General features: G+C 39.3%; 1 protein-coding gene across 6 annotated transcripts in view; it reads right to left on the bottom strand.

Moving 5' to 3' along the window:
- Window positions 1-16,638, bottom strand: part of LOC108121141 (chaoptin) — a 212,176-nt gene that overhangs the window by 134,125 nt on the left and 61,413 nt on the right. For all 6 annotated transcript variants that reach the window (XM_070280653.1, XM_017235077.3, XM_070280630.1 and 3 more), the window contains one exon: window positions 6,910-6,986. The gene's annotated coding sequence lies outside the window, so the exon portion shown is untranslated. The remainder of the gene's footprint in view (window positions 1-6,909; window positions 6,987-16,638) is intronic.

The following is a 16,638-nucleotide window of genomic DNA, read 5'->3' on the forward strand; positions in this document are numbered from 1 at the left end:
TGGTTGGTTGGATGGTTGGTTGGTTGGTTGGTGGTTCTATGTGGTGCGGTACTCGGCTGACCAACAGTTGACCCCCAAAAACTGAATGGACCTCGTCTTTCAACTTGACTTTCTGGCATTGCAACTCGCCGGCCTACAAGTATCCATGCCGGCCTGGCCAGCCTGGGCAGCCTAGCCAGCCCTCCTGCTTTCAATGCAATTCGTATTCATGGCAACATGTGCAGTCGAGCCAGGTCCTGGCAAGGACATTCACTCGGCTCATCTGGCTTTCAGATCACACCACAAAAAATAAAAGCATTTTATTTTAAAGAATGCTACACTTGAAATTAAATCCTTAAAAAATTCTTTAAACTAATAACCTTTTAATCTGGAACTTTTCTTATTTATCTTTTTATTTCTCTTATTTTTTTCTTTATTTTTTTCTCAGTGCATTCAAACACATGTACACTCAATATGGCCGAGCACATTGTATCCACTTTTGAACTTTTGATTCTCTTTTGTGGCTCGAGACTACGGTGTGCACTTGTCTTTGATTTTCCTCATTTTTTCCAGCATTTTCTCTATGGCTCTTGGTATCCCCCTGGTATCCCCCTTTTACCAGAAACCCACCAGAAACCCCAATCCATTTTCCGTTTTCTCTGTTGTCCAGCCGCCCCGAAGGGTAAAAGATGGCCAAGAGATGGCGGGACATTGGCCTCCACGATTTGGGTTCAGTTTTCAAAGCTTTAACCTTTATTATGTTTTTAGCCGGAAGGCTTGAACCTTAAATTTTTACCTTTTTTTAAAAAAACAGTTAAATGAATTCTCTAATAAACTTATACTTACTCGCGGAGATAGCCGTACGATATAAAGTAGCGCCACTTGCTCGTAGTTCTCCCAAAAAAGGATACCTATTCTCTAGAAATTCTATTTTTTTAACTAACAGACAAATTTCCAGCAAGAAAAGGAAAATATTTTGAAAAGTTAACGTGAATAATATTTACTTACTGGCATAATAAATAGTGCTTTTGTATGGAGATTGGACCGCCTGCTAGAAAGGACCTTCTCCAACTCAGACAGGCAATCAAAATCTAAAGTATCATCCATTCGCCTTTCCATATCCTTGTCCTACACACACATACACATATAAACATATATATATATATATGTATATATGGAAGACGGAAGGAGCCGGCTGTAAGTACAACCATTTGTTTATACTTGCGAGCTGGATGGCTACGTTATTTGCTTAGACAACCAAATCAAATTGAAAAGTAAACTCAGTTAGCATTCAAAAGCTACAAAATGTATTCCACCTATGGCTGTCTGGACTTTTACAAAGAGAGTGAGTGAGAGGGAGAAGGACCCAAGATATATATATATATATATTTGTACAAAATGGCGCCGGATGGGTCAAGTTTCTGGCACTAGCACTAGCCAGCTGAAAATGGCGGAAGAAGGATCTGTCGATAAATCAACTGATGCATTTTATATCTCAAGGGTCTCTTGCACTTCCTTTCTAGTTAACATTCTACTTTAAAATTTTCCAGTATCCTTTAAGGTCTAAACTCAACGAAGGCCCCCTACTGTTCTCCAAAATCATGCAAATAGATTTACAATAATCATAAATATAAAGCCCCGGCTCTGGGTCTAAGGCTGCATTCGTTTTCGATTTAAAGGACAGGGCCCAGGATCTAGGCCTCGGGATTTGGTGAGAAATCCATGCTGCTTGACATAAACACAAAGGTGTGGGAGTCAGAGTCTGAGAGCCTGAGCCTTTGACTAAACAAATGACATTGACAAAATAGACACGAAGCTGTCTGTCTGTCTGTCGGTCTGTCAGGAGAGACAGAATCCTGAGGAAAATGAGATTTGAAGATGGAGAGTCAAGTATGGAGCAAGGATGGATGGAAGGATGGCTGGCTGGCATGAAAAGAAATCGTCTTAATTTCACTTTGTTTATGCTGAGTAATAACGAATTATGCAAATTATTTTATAATAAATTTATGCCGAGAGCCAACAACAAGCTTGGGAATCGAACGCACAAACGAGCACAGAACAAGGATATAAGACACAAGCCGAAAAAGGACAATGCAGAGACAGAGGCAGGATAACAGCGTTTAGCAGAAGGCGGTAGAGATGTTATTCTCTTCAAAGGATATCTAGCTTTTTAAAAGCCAAACCGAATGGCTTGCCAACTCTATCAGAGGTACAGGACACCCCGACACAGGACTCTGTCCATGGGCGTGGCCCGGGCTTATGTCTCCATCTTCGTCGCCATCTCGCCCTCCCTCCCCCCAATCTCCAATCTCCAATCCGCCAGCCGTTTGGGCCTTTTGCCTTTTGTGGGGCGGGCGCGTGTGACCAAGTATGCATGAAAATCCAATTTGCCTCCACAACTGGATGGGACTGGTTGGGACTTGTGGGGGGGATATGCAGAAATAAAGGCAACACGTAACACGTCACAATCAATGCGAAAAACCAGGACAACACAGGACATTCGAGAACTGTAACAGTAACCGTTACAGATGTATTTATGGATTTTACACAAAAATACGAAACACAAACACACACAGCCACACCGACACAGGACTCCCTCAACATAATCGAAACAATGGCTTTAAAAACAAGAGCCAGCTTATCCTTGTGTAGTATGCCAGTGGCGCTCCATTTTTTTGGTAGGAATTTTCCAACACAATAGATCACAAATTAAAGCTCAAGTTTTTGGGGGGTAACAAAAAGTAAATACAATTAGTGTAATTGCAACAAATTTTCCTTTCCTTTCCAAAAATTAATTAATTATTCTATGTAATATGACGGCTGGCAGAAGTACGATGGTAGTAGTAGATGTCAGGTGCCAACGGCAAAAAAGGTAAATTTTAGTCGGAAACTGACAGCCCTTCAAATATGTTGAAGGAAAAACATCCAATAAAAGTTGAGGCCAAAAGTCTGTGACATAATTAACCCAAAAGAATGTTAATTTTGGTGCCGACTGATTGGTTTCAACCACAAACCCCAGGGAGGGAATATTTTCTTTATGGCTATAAGCTCATAAAAGCCGTCTTAAAGTGCTGGTCAGAAAGTCGTGGGTAGCTTCAAGCCTTTAACATTTTTTATTGTTTTGGCTTGGGATTGGCTTGGGATTGGGTCATAAAAAATCTGATTAAATACCACGTAATAGATCTCCCCCCTTTTTTGATGGGGAGCTGAGCTGAGGGGGTTAAGTGTTGTTTTGGAATTACATTCAATAAACAAGCAATGAATATTTTATTGTTTTGTCCCTTTTTTTTCTCGATAGGTGGGTGAATATAATTTATGATTTCCAAAGAGAGTCAGTCCATCGAGCAGATTGATTTCCGCATGAATGGCACAAATCTCATTTTAATAGAATCATTTGGTTTTATAACGCACGAGATAAAAGAGTCCTTGTGAGAGGGTCCTTCTTGGCCAATAAATTGGGTTAAATTGTTGAGCTAAACTTGAATCGTTTTGGGCCGCTGGTTATTTTATGAGTGGGTAATACCATTTTATAAACAATATTACCCAAGAGATACTTAATTTTTTGTATAAAGCTGTGATGGCTTATAGTCCTGCCACCCACCATCCTGTTGCACTTTTAAAATGCAACTATTATGTCATTTTCTAGTTCATGTCGCGTAAATCTCGACCCCATTTTTTACGACTGTCATTTTGGACAACATAGTTTCAGGGCTGGCATCGTTCTTAAGGAACTGTTAAGTGGTCTTAAGAGCGAACTATTTTTAATTGCTGTCGCTTTTCGAACAGTTACTACCCTGAAACGAGCGGATGCGTTGAGATTTATGGCCAAAAATACACATATACTACATACACTCCCACATCCTCTCAGCCTCTCAGTCTCAGTATCTTAGCCATTGATGTATTTGGCAGTATACTAGTGTGGCAACAAAGTACGAAATGGCTAGAGCACACTAATACATTTCAATTTAGACACTTGAAACTGGTTTGAAAAGAAATGGCAAGGCGTTAAAAGCTCTCCCTCCCTTAGCCTAGAGAGCTACAAGCCACAGTGTCCTGTGACAAAGTTGAATCCTTAAAATTAAAGACTAACCAGACAAGCTTACTTTCTGTTTCTGTTTTTTTTTGTATTTTTTTGTGGCATTGTTGGCACTGTTGTTTGTTGATGCCATTTAATTATTTCAACCATTGTCGTCCTTTTCAGCTCTACATCCTGCTCCAGCTCCTGTTATTGTTATAGTTATTGTTATTATATTGCATTTTATTTGTAGTTTGTAGAGTGCCCCTGCCTAGATCCAACTCCAATTGTCATCAGCCGGAAGTTGCCTCGCAGCAGGACACATCACCCAGTCGTGTCACCATTTTTATTACATTTTCTGGCAAAGGATATCATCATCATCATGGCCCTTGTTGTCTCTAAAAACTAATCACTCATACGCAGTGCGGACTTTCATAATTAATCACCGCCTCGCTGGAGAAGCGTTTAACTAAAATCCCATGACATTTAGTTAAAACAAAAGTACTTACTATTCACAGCCAAGACGTTCATGCAAGTGACCCCAAAATCATTTGGTTCCTGGCCTGAGTATTATATTATTTTTATGACAAAGGATCTCCAAGCTGTGCATTACGTATACGCAGTGGTGGCTCCTTTCAATGCTTGCCTGGCACTTGAAGCTCTAAATAGAGCAAGAGGAGCGTGGAGACTTTGCTTTAAAGATTTCAAAATAAATCATTACAAATCTGAAACCTACTTTAATTCCTAAAAAATGTCCTTGCCAGGCCTTGTCTTCGTTTCGAAGGCGTTGAAGTCACCGAGACAGACAGACAGACAGCCAGCCACCCGGCGCAAGTCTTTCATATTTAAACTGACAGTTTATTGTGCTTTTCATTACAATTTTGTTTTGTTTAGTTTTTATTTTTTATTTTTTTTTTGCAAACAAAACGCGACCAGAGAGAGACAGAGGCGACCAAAAAGCAGACAATTGTTAGAAGGGATGCCGAGGCGGTGCTGGAGATCAAGTGCACTCAAGCATGGAGTCAAGCTTGCAGCACCACCACCTCCTCATTTGCCTGGACGCCCATCGCACCGCCACGCCCCCTCTCTTGACACCACTGTCATGGCCCCGTTGCGGCATTTTAGCCAAACGGAAGTCATAAAAGACGCGCATTTTCCTACTCCTGCTACTGCCACTGATGTTGGTGCTACTGCTACTGCTCTTCTACTTTTCAGTTTTCTCGCGACAAGGACATCAGCAATGACAATAACAATAACAATAACTATAACTATAACAATAATAACAACAACAACAACAACAGCAACAACAATGCAAGCTATAATTTCTCGTTAAAAAGCAAAATGCCCAAAAAAAAAAAAACGGATACGACTGCGTGCTAGATTTTAATAGCCAGTGTCAGTGGCAGTATCCTTGGGATAATGATAATTCCAATAATTTAGATAAATTCATTTGGCACGCGCCTAATTGAGTGGCAGCTGCATTTTGGCCATTTATCCATCCTGGCTGACTTTTATGGCCCACAGCTGACCAGCATAAGATCATTAATCAAAAGAGCCTCCAAAAGCCTATGGAGACTCTAGCTCTGAGGGAATTCTGAAGCTAAAATTCTATAATAATTAATAAAAAAAAAAATATATATATATATGTATATATAGATATAGATTCTTAACAAAAAAAAAATATTAGAAAAGCACGCACTGGCTGATAATGATGCGTTTGTGTATTGGGAGGTCCTTTTATTTTGAGAAACAAACGACTACGCACTCATACGCCAGGGATATCCTCAGGAGAGGATAGCAAGCTTGCTCTTTTTTTTTTGAAGTTGAGACCAAAGTTTTCCTTTCTGTTTCACAATGATGGCCTCAACGTTTGGTCACAAAAGAAAAACGAACGAACGAACGAACCAACTCTTGGCCAGGTTTTCTTCTTTTTTTGACGCTCTAGCTCCTTTAAACTGTCAGTTTTTTTTGGGAGCGGTCTTTTGTGCAGTTAGTCGATGCTTTAACAGCTTTTACACCCTTTCTACAGGGTAGCAGTCGATTAATAGGATATGATGGGTTTTTAAGCTTAAAAAATATATATATTTTATAAAGAAAAGAAATATATTTTGGAGAATTTCTAAGCTGAGAACAAGTTAGTTCTCTAAGTTCTTAGTACAGGGTTACCTCTTAAAATAAACTCTATACTTGGGCATGATTCTACTCCATTTTCAAACACCATCATCATCATCATCGCAATTTTCTTCATCGCCGACATCGTCTTTTGTGCGCAAGTTTACACGCAGCTGTCAAATCACAATACTTGCTAAGAATTTCCATTAACTCATTTTCCCTTTTTCCTGCTTGTTAGTATGAGTGTGTATGTAGTGTATATAGTGTATGTGTATTGATTGTGTTAAGTGTTCGGTGCACTTGAGGCGGGACTGGTGGGCGTTTTTCTCTTCAACTTCCAGCTTGTGGGCATTTTGCTTGAAACTTTCGCCATTGTTATAACAAAATAATGGCCCTCATATACTCACACGGGCACACTGGCACACTCCCTGACATACACGGCCACACTGGCTGACACCCACTTACTCTTACTCTCTTGAAAAACAGTTTAAAAAGCCTCAAACTTGCTTGCACTTGTCGCTTAATTCAATATGCACAAGTTCTCTTCACACTTTTTTTTTGTTTCTTTTTTTTCAGGCACTTTGATTCAGTTCCTTCTTCTATTTCTTAGTATTCTACAGATACACCACAAAAAAAAAAGAGTATAGAGCTTTTAGAAACCTCTTAACTATTAACCTTTTACTCTATTAGATTCTTTCAGTGTATGATTCCCTTTACCCTTTTGGTGAAAGCTGATAGTGCATTGCCTTTGGACTTTGGTCAATAGAACTGAAAAGGGCCAAGACTCGACTGAGTGTACTCACCTACACACATTGACTCATGATTGTGGATCGTTTATTCAATTACCTCGAACTCTCTGGCTCGAGCTCTGGCTGGGACACTGAAAAGAGTAAAGAACAGAATGTTTAGCAAGAACATGAGGTTGTAAGAAAACTACCACTACCAGCTACCCCCTTGAAGTTGAATCATTTGAAACGGGGTCACCATTTTTTCGGGGTGACCCCGACACGTGTTTTTCCGACACATGTTTATTTGGGCATCCCATTATCTACAAAATTTGTTTACTATTTTTTTTGTGTAGTCTTTTTAAAGAATATGTTGGCCTTTTGTTATGAGGGTCGGAGTTTCTCTGAAATTTTATTTTTTTTCACCTTAATGTTGAACTTTTCTCCCATCTCCACATCAAAAAGCTTTTGCAATATTTATAACATTGCCATTTCTTCCATCTTTTTTTTTAAGGGGGGGTTTCCTGTCTTTTCTCTTTTGTACTTTTTTTTTTTTTTGGCAATTTTTTAGCATTTTTTTTTTTTTGTAGCTGTTTTCGGTTGCCTGCGTTTGCTCCTGCAGTTTGACTAACGAAATTTTTGCACTGCGGCGAAATGCTTAAAAATTCGAAATTCAATCAATCCCAATGCTTTGTGTTATTTCTTTGCTTTTCTCCTATTTTCCTTTTTTTTTTGTTTCATTGTTGGTTTGTTTTTTTGATTGTTTGTTTTGCTTTTCGTGCTATGTGCTTGGCTGCTGCTTTGTTTTATTATTTTGTTGTTAACTCTCTGCAATTGTATCAGCAGTCCTTTTGTCAAGCTGAATGGCGAGTTAAAGTCACCCAAAAAAGAATTACCATAGACGACCATCCACCCCAATAAAAACCTAATTTAAAACAAAATGCTAAAAGGTAATAGTACCACTGACCAGATATGGTAATGGTATCTTTAAACGTGAAATACCTTGGTAATGGTTTAACCAGAATCTGGTTAATATTTTTTTCCTTGAGTTCCGAGTATTTGTAAGCTGCTAACCGAAATACCCTCAAGGTACGCCAGCGTGCAACACGGCGTATGAGCGACATCAAAGGCAACAAAAATTGCATCAGAGTATAATGCCGCTGGGCAAGGAGACGGACAATTTGTAAGCAATACACCCCGGCTTCGGCAACGGCTACAGCTTCAGCTTCAGCTCCAGCTTCGGGGTAGGGGTGGGGGCGACAAGGACTAGAGAGCAATCCCTGGTATCAAGCTACAGGATTCCAAAAAGCCAGGGATACCATACAGGAGGAGGAGGAGGAAGAGGAGGAGGACGTGGCATAACCGGATGGTTAAGCAAGCCAAAGGCAACGTGCAAATCCGTCGGAGCGAAAGGCGAAAAGAGAAAATGCGGTAATAATTCTTCTTACGCATTTGGCGCTTGCAAGGCGCTCAAAAGCTGCCAGAAGAGGCTTGCGATGCCCACAGTACTTAGCACATACAGGAACCCCCAAAAACACAGTCGGCGGAGGTTAGCTGAGGGCCCAAGACGAATGCTTAGATGCCCTTCTAGGAGTATTTTTAACTTGAAGACTAAGATATTGCAGTGCTGGGACTTGAAACTGAAAGAAAGAGACTCTAATGACTCTGCGAGGTTTAGGAATTTAGTGAAAATACTATATATCGATAAATATCGATCATTTTGAAAGAATATAAACAAAGAAATATTATTAAGGGCTGTTAGATATTAGAAAAGGCTCTAATACTATCTATAATACTTGATACTAATAATAAAGACTCTATATACTATTCTAACGCTCCTAGAAACTAAGAAGCTGTAGATAATACATCATACATCGATAAAAATCGATAGTTTTTGTTTAATTTTAATAGGAATATAAGAGAAAACAATATTTTTATAGTTTGATATGATAGAGAACACCCTAATAACTCTAGTTTCTAATGGTTTAGAACAACATTTCGAGATCCAGGTAATAAATCGTACATATATCGATAAATATTGATAGTTTTTGTATGATAGAGAACACTCTAATAACTCTGCTGAGTGGAGTTTTACATATTATATCATATATTGAAAAATATCGATCGTTTGTTCATAAAATATAGAAACAAATTTTAAAATAAACTTGTAGTTGATAAAAAAAATCGTAAACTCTCTTCTTATTCTGTAAGAAACTAGAATTGTTCATAATATATTATATATCGATACTTGTCGATTATTTTGTGATAATGACATAAACATTATTAACTTGTATACAATATAAAAGCCTCAAATAACTTTTCTAAGCTTAGTTAAAAATAATAGAGCTGATTTGATAGGATTTGATGGTAATCTATTACAGACCAATATTTATCGATATTTTTAAAATAAAAAATATATGTTCAAAAAAAAATCCAAATACCCTTTAGAAAGAGCATAAAGAACAACAAAAAATAGCACACGGAACAGCTAAAAAACACGGTTGGAAAAAGCATGAAAAAAGCAAAGAAAAAGCATGAAAAAAGCAAAGCGAGCGTCATGCAAAAATCGAGAGGAACAACGCTGCAGATACAAAGCAAACCAAAAACCATTCAAAAAAAAACAAAAAAAAGAAGAAAATCAAGAAAAAATTTGAGAAAGAGAAGGCAAGAGCCACGCTAGAAAGAGAAGGTAGAAAGCAGGGTGATGTGAAAGCATCATCAACAAGACACGAAATACGAAAAAAAAAAAAAAAAGTGAACAAGGACCCAACGTAATGGGAAGCGGCCGCGCGTGCCAAGGATAACATGTTAATCCTTGTGAAGATAATGAGCAACAATATGCTTTGCATAAGCACTGGCCGACCAGCAGTGGGCGAGTGGGTGAGTGGGCGTGGGAAAGTGGCAAGTTGCAGGATACAATTTGGTTGCAACAGTACCGGTCTTTAAAGCTACAAAGTCAAGTGAGTGATATGAATGATATTACTACCTCTAGGAGGCATGCCACAAGGTAAACCCCAAGATTTAACCCAAATACATATTCAGATTCAGTTACAGATTCTGATTCCGATTCTTCGATCATCTGGCTGTCATCAGGACTCTATAGAAACGACCTTCACATGGTTTTCTGTCACCAACCAGATGGTGTACAAAATTGAAGTAGCAGCCACAGAAGCAGCACCACCAGCACCAGCAGCAGCCTTGATGCATTTCTAATCAAATTCAATAAAATTGCATTGCACTTGCGCATAAATTTAGTGCAAAAATGGAAATCGAATTGGTTGCGACACACACCCATACACACTCTATAACCATTCCCATACCCATGCCTCATACCCCATAAGTGTATGCATATTTATACACCTTTGGTAGCGAGTAAACGAGTATATATATGTGCACTTTCATATGAAGGTCCTTTGGTGGTACATCGTAAAAAAAAATAAAAAAAAAAACCAAAACCATGGTTACTATTTTGAAATTCAATGAGTAGAGTTTTCTGGGAATTATTTTTAGTAAAGCTTGTTGTTGTTTTATAGAGAGAGAGTGTTTAAATTATATAAATAATATTAGAGAGACACGACCTCCTCGTGTGTTTAATCCAATCAGCACAGGTGTGTGTGTGGTACATAGCCCCACCCCCACCCGTGACCCACACACAACTCATAAATATACAGATGTGTTTGCGCTCCGTGTTTGATCAAACAAGATGGCGAACGCATAAACAAATACCACCAGCACGCATACATATGCATGAGGTAGCAAGTCAATGCGGTTCTCATTGCCTTCATACATATGTGGGTATGGGTATGGGTGTGGATGTGGGTGTGACTGTTTGTGGCAGTGGGTGGCTTGGTAGTGAACTGCATTCGCCGCTTATGGCCCGCAAGGCCGCCTTTGATTTGCATAATCTCGGTTTAATGTTTTTCCTTTTATTATTTCCCTCTCACACAGCCAAGCATGCCAAGCTTTCACCTTTCTCCCCAACCTCCCCCAAATAGAAAGTGAATCAAGGGGATTGAGAATCAAACGTGAATGCATTTAACAAGGTCATAGAACAAAGGCACCATTCCAGAAAGCTCTCATCAAGGATACAGCTAATTTTGTTGAGTGATTACTTGATTTTTACTTGAAAATTGAGAATGCACTTGGCTTCTTTTGGCTTCTTATTAGGGATGGGTAATAATCGATAAATGGTTTTTATAATGTTCTAATGATATATCCTGATTAAGATCATCTTTCTACAGTTTATAGAACTCACATGTAATTCTCTCATATATCTTACTAATAAGACAGACTGAAACTGGTTGACTTTTAAGAACTTTTTCTTGTTATTAGAGATGGACAACTCTCGATAGTTGGTGCTTTTTAGCCTTAAGCTTCTATCGATATAGATAGAAGTTGCTTATAAATGGGGGATAATAAGTGCCCTTAATCTTATAACCCCACAATTTAAGGATCTCACATCTCGGAGACATGTCAAGAGCTTCTTCTTCTCATTAGAGATGAACAAAGTTCGATAATTAGTGCCCTTTTTATAGGAAACCTTTATCGATACATCCTTATTAGATCACAGTCCCGAACACATGACAGACTTTGTGGAAAGAGCTCTGACAAATCGCGGACTAAAGGCTCCGAATGAAATACTGAATTGAAATGCCTTAAGCCAGAGACTTGTACATCTTCTCTGTTCTCTCTCTCTCTCTGTCACTCTGTCAGTCAGCTTCTTGTCCTATCCTCCTCCATCTCAGTTGCATTCTCGTCCTTTTTGGAGCTCAAGACTCCATCCACATTCGCGTGCAACCGCTGGCGGCGGCGGTCCTGGTCTCTGGGATTAAGCAAATTTCGCTGTAAAACTATGGAAATTTCCATTCCCCCCACACTGGCAGTGGGATTGGGACTGGTACTGGCACTGGCACAGCTTGCTAAAAAAAAAAAAGTTTACTGCATACCATAGGATATCCAGGATATAAGACATATGTCGCTTGTACTCTTAAGATCTTGCGCAAATATTAATTGAGAAAAGTTTGCACTAACCATAATATCTATCAATACAAGTCCTGCAGAATCCCATATCCTTGAGCCACAGAGAGCCACCAATTAATAACCATTTGTCGTCCAATTGGTCAGAAGACAAACCACACAAAAAAGTTGCAACCATAAATTTCGACTTAAGTAGGAACATAAGCCACAACACATTTGCATACAAAGTGGGCCAAAAGGAGCCTCTTTATGATACATACATATATCCTCGATGGACAAGGACATGGGCAGAGGAGCAGGAGGAGGAGGACGACATTAGGGGGCAAGCCAAAATGCCAAAGTCATGTTGCCGTATGATGCCAGGATGTAAACAGCCTAGACAGCCGGCTGTCTGACTTTTTGCGGGTCTTAGGTGGTACCTATTACCACAAGGTGATGGTTTTTTTTCGTCCTTAGGGGGAGAGGATGATGGAGGCGAGGGGTGGGAAATATCCTGTCAAAATGTTACACATTAGCATGCATGAAAAATGAAGAAACGCGCAAGACGCTGCCAAAATTAGGTTGTAAGACAGTGCGAGAGATAAGTATGGAAACAAAGGAAACCCCAGCGAGTGCTTCCATAACCTCATATCACTCTTTTATTTATTAATTATATATCCAGAATATCAACTAAAAAGTAAAAGGACTTTATGTCCATCCTTTGTCAACAGTTTCCATTAATTTTAGAGTGAGAACTAGACTATTGGCTTAATAGGAATTGTGTGTGGCAGGACATGTGTAAGCTGCTGCTGTCTTGTCGAATAACTTCTGGCAGACATTTGTCAGGGGTCTTACACATGTTGGGGGCCCCTGTCGAAGAAAATGCGCCAAGTTCATAATATAAAGCACACACACACAACACACCCACCTCCCCATAATGTGCCACAGACACGCACACACACTTGGAGGGGCAGCAGCAGGCATCCCAAGCACTCAGCATCACTTGCAACTACTTCACATGTGAGGTAACTTGGCGCGCTAAAAATGAACTTGCCAAACACGTAACGAAGGTCACACAACAGCACAACACCCCACCACCCCGCCACCCCAGAGTATGGCAACAAAAAAAAGCAAAACCACCAAAAAAAAAAAAAAACAACAAAGGCTCTTGGCCAGAATTCGCCAACAGGCAATAGAAACAGAACGAACCAAGCACCACTCTATGCAGAAACAAAGCCGGCTCCTTGGGATCAGTGTGTGGAGTGGCCCTACCTACAGGTCCTAATTTAAGTGCAAACTCTAGTAGCTCCTCTAAATTGGTTTCGAAACAAAAACAAAGCATTCAGGGCGCACTTCCCAGGAATTGCAAGTCAATTGGCAGAAGTATCAACATCGTCCTATGCAAGAAAGTCGGTATTTTGTAAAGAGTTTCATACGAAAAATTAAAAAAAAAAATTTTTGTAGTTAGAATTTTAATGCAGAATGATGGGAAATCCATCCACAAATCGTTTAAGGTATTCCCCGCAAGAATCGGATGAGAATTGGCCAAGATATGGGCTTCCCAGTGGCCTATAGGCCAAAATCCCCATTTCTGAAGGGGGTTGCCCAGGAAAATTATGAAAAAAATTTAAAAAATATTTTGTTGTCGGATTTTGATGCAGAATGATGGAGAATCGATCCACAAATCGTTTAAGGTATTCCCCGCAAGAATCGGATGAGAATTGGCCAAGATATGGCCTTCCAAGGGGGCCATATCCCAAAATCCCCATTTTTCAAGGGGTATCCCCAGGAAAATTATGAAAAAAATCGAAAAAATATTTTGTTGTCGGATTTTGATGCAGAATGATGGAGAATCGATCCACAAATAGTTTGAGGTATTCCCCGCAAGAATCGGATGAGAATTGGCCAAGATATGGCCTTCCAAGGGGGCCATATCCCAAAATCCCCATTTTTCAAGGGGTATCCCCAGGAAAATTATGAAAAAAATCGAAAAAATATTTTGTTGTCGGATTTTGATGCAGAATGATGGCAAATCGATCCACAAATCGTTTAAGGTATTCCCCGCAAGAATCGGATGAGAATTGGCCAAGATATGGCCTTCCCAGGGGGCTATAGGCCAAAATCCCCATTTTTGAAGGGGGTTACCCAGGAAAATTATGAAAAAAATTGAAAAAATATTATGTTCCCAGATTTTGATGCAGAATGATGGAGAATCGATCCACAAATAGTTTGAGGTATTCCCCGCAAGAATCGGATGAGAATTGGCCAAGATATGGCCTTCCAAGGGGGCCATATCCCAAAATCCCCATTTTTCAAGGGGTATCCCCAGGAAAATTATGAAAAAAATCGAAAAAATATTTTGTTGTCGGATTTTGATGCAGAATGATGGAGAATCGATCCACAAATAGTTTAAGGTATTCCCCGCAAGAATCGAATGAGAATTGGCAAAGATATGGCCTTCCCAGGGGTCTATAGGCCAAAATCCCCATTTTTGAAGGGGTCTCCCCAGGATAATTATGAAAAAAATCGAAAAAATATTTTGTTCTCAGATTTTGATGCAGAATTATGTAGAATCGATCTACAAATCGTTCGAGGTATTCCCCGCAAGAATCGGATGAGAATTGGCCAAGATATGGCCTTCCCAGGGGTCTATAGGCCAAAATCCCCATTTTTGAAGGGGTCTCCCCAGGAAAATTATGAAAAAAATCGAAAAAATATTTTGTTCTCAGATTTTGATGCAGAATTATGTAGAATCGATCTACAAATCGTTTGAGGTATTCCCCGCAAGAATCGGATGAGAATTGGCCAAGATATGGCCTTCCCAGGGGGCTATGAGCCAAAATCCCCATTTTTGAAGGGGTCTCCCCAGGAAAATTTTGAAAAAAAACGAAAAAATATTTTGTTCTCAGATATTGATGCAGAATTATGTAGAATCGATCTACAAATCGTTTGAGGTATTCCCCGCAAGAATCGGATGAGAATTGGCCAAGATATGGCCTTCCCAGGGGGCTATGAGCCAAAATCCCCATTTTTGAAGGGGTCTCCCCAGGAAAATTATGAAAAAAATCGAAAAAATATTTTGTTGTCGGATTTTGATGCAAAATGATGGAGAATCGATCCACAAATCGTTTAAGGTATTCCCCGCAAGAATCGGATGAGAATTGGCCAAGATATGGCCTTCCCAGGGGCTTATAGGCCAAAATCCCCATTTTCCAAGGAAAATTAGGATTTTCTTTAGGAATTTTCCCCAGGAATCGAATAATTTCCTAATTAGGAAATCAAAACAACCAGAAAGCTTCCTGTTTTTTGTAAAAATTGTTATAAACAGAAGAGAAGGCTGCCATGCCTGTTGTTGGAAATAAAAACTGTAATAAGCATCTTTAAGATGGGCCTTCCATCAGAAGTGAAAATCCTGTTGCCGAAGGGCTTGGAAAGTTAACAATTCGCCGCCGTTAAAGTTGGCTAACAAACATGGCCGACACACACCCAGACACTGTATATAGTATAAGTGCGTGTGTGTGTGTGCCTTTGTGTTTGCACATCGACTGACAGCTCTTTGGGACGGCTCGCTTTGGCATTAGTGTCATTTGCCGTTTGCCGTTTGCCTTTCCAGTCGCTCTGACATTCTCATGAACTTTCGCAGAGGGACTTTTCGCAGGAAAAGTCAAAGGAAAACTGGAAAACTGGCAAACAAGCATCAGGCAGAAAACACAAAAGTGCACAAGAAACAAAGAACTACACAACACAGGGCAATATACAAAAAAAAAAAATAGAAATAAAAAATAAAATCGTAAAACAGGGAATTTAAAAAAAGAAAAATAGAGCAAAAGAACAAAATAGAACTATAAAGTCATAGCAAATAGTCCTAACAAATAAACGACAAGCGAGATATGAAAAAATATTGAGAGCTTCTTGCCCCTTTCTGTCTGGGCCAGAGTTGACAGGCACACTGCCAGGCAAAAGTTTAAGGCTCCAAGGGACTTTCAAGGACCTAATTTCTTGGAAAAAAAAAATATATTCTTAAAGATTTTTAGAGAAGGAATCGAATTTTAAAAGCTTCTTAGAATAAAAGTTTATTTTAATTTTTAAAAAGACTTTCTTCTATACTCTATATACTAAATATTCTTCTTAGTTCTATTATATATTTCTTGCACTGTACGACTGCCTTCAATCATCTTGGTATATACGCTTATGGCACTCACTGTACCAACGGCGCCGCTATTCACACTCTCATGTTCGCACACAAATCGATGTGTTTATGTGATTTCGGATGCTGTTTTCATTTTTTATTTTTATGTTGTTATAATATGAGAGTCCTTTGGGACTTTGCCTGTCAATATCTGTAACAGGATGTGTGTGTGTGTGGGGTCTTGGGGTCTTGGAATGTCTGTCTTGTCAGCATCGATTCGGTTTATCAAAAATGATGCTCATATTGGTAAGAGAAGAACTTTAAAGTTTACACTTTTCAAATTTTTATATTTTAAGTATTATTTTTAGTATTTTTTTTTAGCATTTTCTTGCGTTTTTAGTATGTCCTGTTGGTACTTTTAGTAATCCTAGCATTGTTGGACCTGATGTCTTATCAGGTCCTTAAGTAGGTAATTTCCTAGTCGCCTAATTCTCCCAAAAAAATACCCCATTGCTTAAGCATTTCCAGCACGTTCTCACTGCTCGAATATCAAAGGCTATGGCCTATAGCCTACATATCTCTCTATAAAATATATATAATTCCCTCCCTCCAGTTAAGTGGAACCCTTCGAGTTGATCTAATGAAAAGCCATTAGGAGGAGGCTCGAATCAATACCAAATACTGAAATGCCAAAAGGCAAATGGTCGGGATCTCCTCCCGGT

The sequence above is a fragment of the Drosophila bipectinata genome, chromosome XL (assembly GCF_030179905.1).
Source record: "Drosophila bipectinata strain 14024-0381.07 chromosome XL, DbipHiC1v2, whole genome shotgun sequence".
Taxonomy (NCBI): Eukaryota; Metazoa; Arthropoda; class Insecta; order Diptera; family Drosophilidae; genus Drosophila; species Drosophila bipectinata.